Consider the following 6,879-nt stretch of genomic DNA (forward strand, 5'->3'; position numbering starts at 1 on the left):
ATATACTTAAACCTTGCTACAACACTTATAGGCAGTGTACCTAATCGTACAGTAGTGTAGTTTTTAGTAAGTCCGGTTCGTTCCACAGGGAAATCTTTAAACAAAGCTTAACGCTATATTAGTTTACTTTTATAAAAATACAAATATATATTTAAGTAATATTATTATTATAAAGGGGGGTTTTTACCGTTTAATGACCGGTTTGTCGATTTTAAAACTTTAGTCGCAGTTAAAACCTAATGTAAAATATAAAATAAATACAAGACTTAAATTAAAGCGTAAAGTAAATAACGATAATGAAATTGCGAATAATAAAAGTGCGATAAAATAAAATTGCGATAATTAAAAAGTACGATAATTAAAAGTGCGATTAAATAACAATAAATAAAAGTGCGATAATTAGAAGTGCAATTAAATATAAAATAAAGGAAATTAAATATGAAATAAAAGAATTATGCTTATTTAAACTTCCGTAATCATGATGTTTGACGTGTTGATTTTAGTTTTATGCCCATGGGTTAATTGTCCTTTGTCCTGGATTATTTAATCTGTCCGTCTGGTTTTTGTCCATAACAGTCCATCAGTCATAAATATAAAGTGCGAGTGTCCTCGTCAAATTATTATTATACCCGAAGTTAAATATTCCAACTAATTGGGGATTCGAATTGTAACAAGGTTTTAATACTTTGTTTAATGAATACACCAGGTTATCGACTGCGTGTAAACCAAGGTTTTACTACTTTGTTAACAATTACACCAATTACCCTTGAATGTAATTTCACCCCTGTTTTAATTATTCTAGTGGCTATTAATCCATTCCCTTGTCCGGTTAAATGAACGATTATTCGTACATATAAATACCCCGCCCATCGTGTCCGATCGAGTGTATATGGTAATTTATAGGGACGCCCAATTGTAAATCTTTATATTAACATTAACAAACTATCATTTAGTTAAACAAATATAAAGCCCATTAATAGCCCATAGTCTAATTTCCACAAGTGTCGTTCTTTTGTCCAAACCCCAATTATGGTACAAAGCCCAATTACCCAATTTTAGTAATTAGCCCAACATCATGATTACTTTGTTTTAAATAAGCATAATAATAACTTAGCTACGAGACATTAATATAAAAAGGTTGAACATAACTTACAATGATTAAAAATAGCGTAGCGTTACACGGACAGAATTTCGACTTACACCCTTACAACATTCGCTAACATACCCTTATTATTAGAATTAAAATTAAAATTAAAATATAAATTATATATATATATATCGTTTACGTATGATAAGAAGAAAAAAAAGATTATGAATTGCGATCAGAATTCGGTTGCTTTTATAGGAAAAGTCGAATTTTGGGGCTCCGCGACTCGCGGTGAAAACCTATTCAAACTCCGCGAGTCGCGGAGGTTACTTTTACAGCTCAGAGGAGTTTGGCTCTTTGTTTACCGACGGTTTATAATATATATATAATATATATATAATTAATATAATTAATTATATATTATATTATATTTATATGCATAGTTAACTTGTAATTTTTAGTCCGTTGCGTCGAGCGTTAAGAGTTGACTCTGGTCCCGGTTCCGGATTTTCGAACGTCCTTGCGTACAATTTTATATTTTGTACTTTGCGTTTTGAATCTTGTACTCTTGTAATTTCGAGACGTTTCTTATCAATAATTGGAACCTCTTTGATTGTCTTTTGTTCTTTTGAGCTTTTTGGTCGTTTGCGTCTTCAATTCGTCGAATCTGTCTTTTGTCTTCACCTTTTATTATTTAAACGAATATCACTTGTAAATAGAACAATTGCAACTAAAAGCTTGTCTTTCTTGAGGAATAATGCTATGAAATATATGTTCGTTTTTAGCATTATCAGGTATCTTCATAACTATTCTTATCTGAAATCATTCATCTCTTCGCGCCATCTGTGTTACATCATAAAAGAAACTATTTTAGTTTCTAAATTCTGAAACCTTCAAGTTTAAAATATGAATGTTTTGAAGTAGTGTTGGGAACTGAAGCATGAATTAGTATAATATAATGACACTTGATCAACGTGATTATATTACAGTAAGTCATGCTAAGTTTCTAATGGAACGTGATAAAGGTTCACAGATCCCACCCTCATCATGAACCATGTTACATAACTCTTTCATTCTATTTAACCTCTAAACATATCAAGAAAATATTTTTCTTGATGATTCGGTTTTTTCGAGGTATTCTGGTAATTTGACAAGTCAGATTGTGCCATTACCGTTTCTTTCTTAGAATATTAATTATGTTCATTCCGAAATTCATACCTACGAATTCTGGACCATTATTCGCTTGACTTAAAGTCGAGAAGAGAAAACGAAAGCATGAAGCTCCGAAATATAATGCAAAATATAAAGCCCGAAAACAACCTCGAAATTACAAACCGTGTATATCAATGCGTATAGCAATATAAAGACATGGGAGAATGAAAAACAATATAACCCCAAGGTAATAGTAGAAGAAAATAACCTCCTTTGGTGGCAGATGAAAAAGAAGAATGAATGATATGATAGCCAAGAAAATATCAAGAATCAGAACTGGATGAAGCATTTTCACAAATCTTTTGTAAGTATGAAATAAGGAAGAAGATTATAGGAGTGGTGAAAATAAATGAAACGGAAAAGGTCAATTTATAGCAAAATATCAGACATAGCAATCGAGGCAGATTACGCATTTAATGAAAGGAAATCCCAATTTCCTTAAATTCCGAAGAATCAAATCTTATTTAAATTATGAAGATTTTATATTCCTTAAATTCCAAAAATCAATCATTACTACGTCAAGAGATAAGACGAATCTCTATTCTCCATTTCACTCTATTACGATAACTTCCCTCATACGCTTCGAGTAATTGGATTTTTTTTATCCATATTATTCAACAGTGATAAAAATTTTATTTATCAACACATAATTGTCATGAAAACATTTTTATTGTTAGCCATGACGACCTCACTCAAATTTCGGGACGAAATTTCTTTAACGGGTAGGTACTGTGATGACCCAGAAATTTCTGACCAAATTTAAACTTAATCTTTGTATGATTAACATTTCCGACACGATAAGCAAAGTCTGTAAAACTGAATCTCAAAATTTTTGAACTACTTTCATATATTCAAATACCTTTCGGTTATTTTTGACGATTCGCGAACAATTATATGTATATAGATACATATATATATATACTATAAATTGAAAATGTAACAATGTATTAATTGTTTGATACTGTACATTAAACTTATTAGTTTAAATATTTATTTGAATATATATGATAAGTTAGAATATTAATTATATGAATAACTTGCGACGTATATTTAAAACGTGTTTATGAATGTTGAAAATATATATTAACTTGGTCATAAAACGATTTGTTATTATATATATATTAACAAATAGCGAGAAAACGATTTATAGAAGTAAACGACCAAAACACTCGAAAGTTTAAGATACACTTTGAATGATATAGTTTATTGATAATTTAAGACTATATTTTGACAAAGGTACGAGTCACAAAACGAAAATTGCGAGTTTTCTAAGCGTACAAAAATGCGTTCGAGAAACCGAAACCGGGACATAAGTCGAGTGACAACGTACGAGTCATCGGAACGAAAATTACAAGTCAACTATGCACATGAATTTAATATAATATATAATTAATTATTTAAATTATATATATTATATATATTATAAAATATTATGTCGACAAACAAGAAGTTAAAAATTTGTGAGCTGTCCCAGGGTGCCATGCGATCGCATGGACTTGAAGCACAAATCCCATGCGATCGCATGGGGTACTTTTTCAGAAAAGGTTCTATAAATTCAAATGATTTCATTTCAATCACACACATATTTATTTATGTTACTTCCTCCGTATTTAAATTATTATTATTATTATTATTATTATTATTAAGATTAATATTATTATTAATCTTATTAATTATTAGTATTATTAATTATTAATTAGTAATATACATAAAATACTACGACGAGGTTATGAGCGTGTCACTTTCAAAAATGGGTTTTTGAGCGGGATAAAGTTAAGGAAATTATGGGTTATAGCTATGGAGGTTATGGGTAATGTTCATGGGTATTATTTACAAGTCAAACCTACTGTTATCATCTATGTTGTGTCTACGTACTTTTCTGCAATATTGAATCACAATATTGATACGTTGAGATCTACGGTTATTTGGTAATCCGAGTTTCAGTCACATTTTGGTGAACGACTTTATATGCTGCTAAGGTGAGTTTCATTGATCCCTTTTTAATTGCTTTTGCAATATATATTTTTGGGATGAGAATACATGCACTTTATTTTAAACGCAATGGATACAAGTACATACTAAATTCTACACTGAGTTTGAACCGAAAATACCTTAGCTTTGGTAACTGTTAACTGCCAGTTATAAGAACTGGTGGGCGCGAGTAGTAGTATATGGATCCATAGGGCTTGATATCCCCGTCCGAGCTAGAGCACTAGCCTTTTAACGGACGTATGCTATTTGAGAAGCGTACACGTTGGTTTTCGTGTATTTATTAAGATGATTATACAAAGGGTACAAATTATATATACATTAAGTTTAGTTACCAGGGTGCTCAATTTCGTAGAATATTTTGATAAACGTTTCTGGATGAAACAACTGAAATCTTGTGATCCACCTTTATGTACAGATTATGCAAAACATTAAAACTATGAACTCACCAACCTTTGTGTTGACACTTGTTAGCATGTTTATTCTCAGGTTCCCTAGAAGTCTTCCGCTGTTTGCTTACATGTTATACAAGCTATATGCATGGAGTCTTGCATGCTTTATTCAAGAAAATGTTGCATTCACAAAACCATCATCATGTATCTATTTTGACTGCATTGTCAACGGAAGTATTATTGTAAACTATTATTTACGGTGATTGTCTATATGTAGAAATCATCAGATGTCGAAAACCTTGGAATTAAATATTTATTTATGGTATGCCTTTTCAAAAGAATGCAATGTTTACAAAACGTATCATATAGAGGTCAAATACCTCGCAATGAAATCAATGAATGACGTGTTCGTCCATATGGATTTGGAGCGATCGTCACAACACTACTACATTTTATCATTTTTATTCACACTTTCAACCATTCTCTCAACCAAATCTTTATATCTTTTTACCAATTTAACCATAAATTCAAACTCATCCAATCCTAACAATCCAAACTACATTTACAATCCAAACAACACTTTCGTGTTAAAAAAGTTCAATCTAAATCCTAATTTCTAAACTCCAATTTTTAAACCCTAATTTATGAACCCTAATTTCTAAATCATAATTTCTAAACCCTAATTTCTAACCCCTTAATAAAACCTTTAATTAAAACATTACATGTGATGCATGTATTCATTTATTTCTTCAGGCGTTATTCCGTTAAAATAATAACATTTATCACAAAATGTATTTTTTAAATGTTCATATTTTCATGTGAACTTAATGTTGGAATTTTTTTTTTTAAAATGAAAAAAATTACTTCCTCCCCAAAAAGTGATTCTCTCTTGATTAAAACACTATATATATATATATCATATGTCTTCCAAGTGGACAAAGTTGAGTGCCAAATGCAATAGATATAACGGTGTTGCGAATCGCTTGAAGAACGATAAAAGGAGTGGAGAGAGTGATATCGACTTTCGTGATAATGTGACGAGGCATTTAGGCTTGAGTGGGGAAGGGTTTTCCCGAGTCATAGGGCGTGGGGTTATTTGAATAACAAGTCAAAGTGGTTACATTCTGATCCAGTTATTGGTGGTACCCGTAATAGGAGGCGAAACACGGGTGACGAAGTAGAGGAAACCTAATATGAGGCGATTAACTTGAATGAATATGAACCAAGTCCGAACGCATATATATGGTCCTGATCGTTTGGCCCGTCCATCGGGTAAGCCGAGAAATTCGAGGAAAAAATTGACTGATTCTACGCCATCGGTATCATCTAGTGAGCTGTTGAATTTATTTATCCATCAAGCAAAACCATGATTCTGTAAGCGAAGATAAAAAAAAAAAATAAAGCATTATTAATCAAAGAAAGTTGAAGTGAAAATGAGGACGTTGTCGTTTGACATGAATCAGGAGGATAAGAAGGTAATCGAGATGCATAAGGCGAGGATTAGATGTGAAGTGATGAAGCGATTTGAGGATGTTCTTGAGTCGGTGTCGGTGCCGGAGTCGAGGTAGATGGTGGTTTGTGAAGGTCCGGCGAAGGCTTGAATCGTATGTTTGTGTTTGTTAGTGGTATGTTTTTAGAATTGTAATAAATCGTATGTTGTGTGTGTAGTGACCAAAACTTTTCCATGTTTATTTATATTAAATGAAATTGTTATTTACATGATTAAATATTTCCAACATGTTAAGCAATCAAACTTGTTAAGACTTGATTAATTGAAATAGGTTTTATATAGACAATTGACCACCCAAGTTGACCGGTGATTCACGAACGTTAAAACTTGTAAAAACTATATGATGACATATATATATATATATATATATATATATATATATATATATATATATATATAGTTAACATGATATTATGATAAGTACGTATCTCATTAGGTATTTTAACAATGAGTTATATAAATAAAATTGAGTTTATTGAATTAAGAAACTCGAAACGATATATATAACGATTATCGTTATAACAACGTTTTACTAAATATATATGAATCATATTAAGATATTGATACACTATGTTTAATCATGATAAATGATAAGTAAACATGTCATTAAGTGTATTAACAACGAACTACATATGTAAAAACAAGACTACTAACTTAATGATTTCGAAACGAGACATATATGTAACGAT

This window comes from Rutidosis leptorrhynchoides, chromosome 8 (assembly GCF_046630445.1).
Source record: "Rutidosis leptorrhynchoides isolate AG116_Rl617_1_P2 chromosome 8, CSIRO_AGI_Rlap_v1, whole genome shotgun sequence".
NCBI lineage: Eukaryota > Viridiplantae > Streptophyta > Magnoliopsida > Asterales > Asteraceae > Rutidosis > Rutidosis leptorrhynchoides.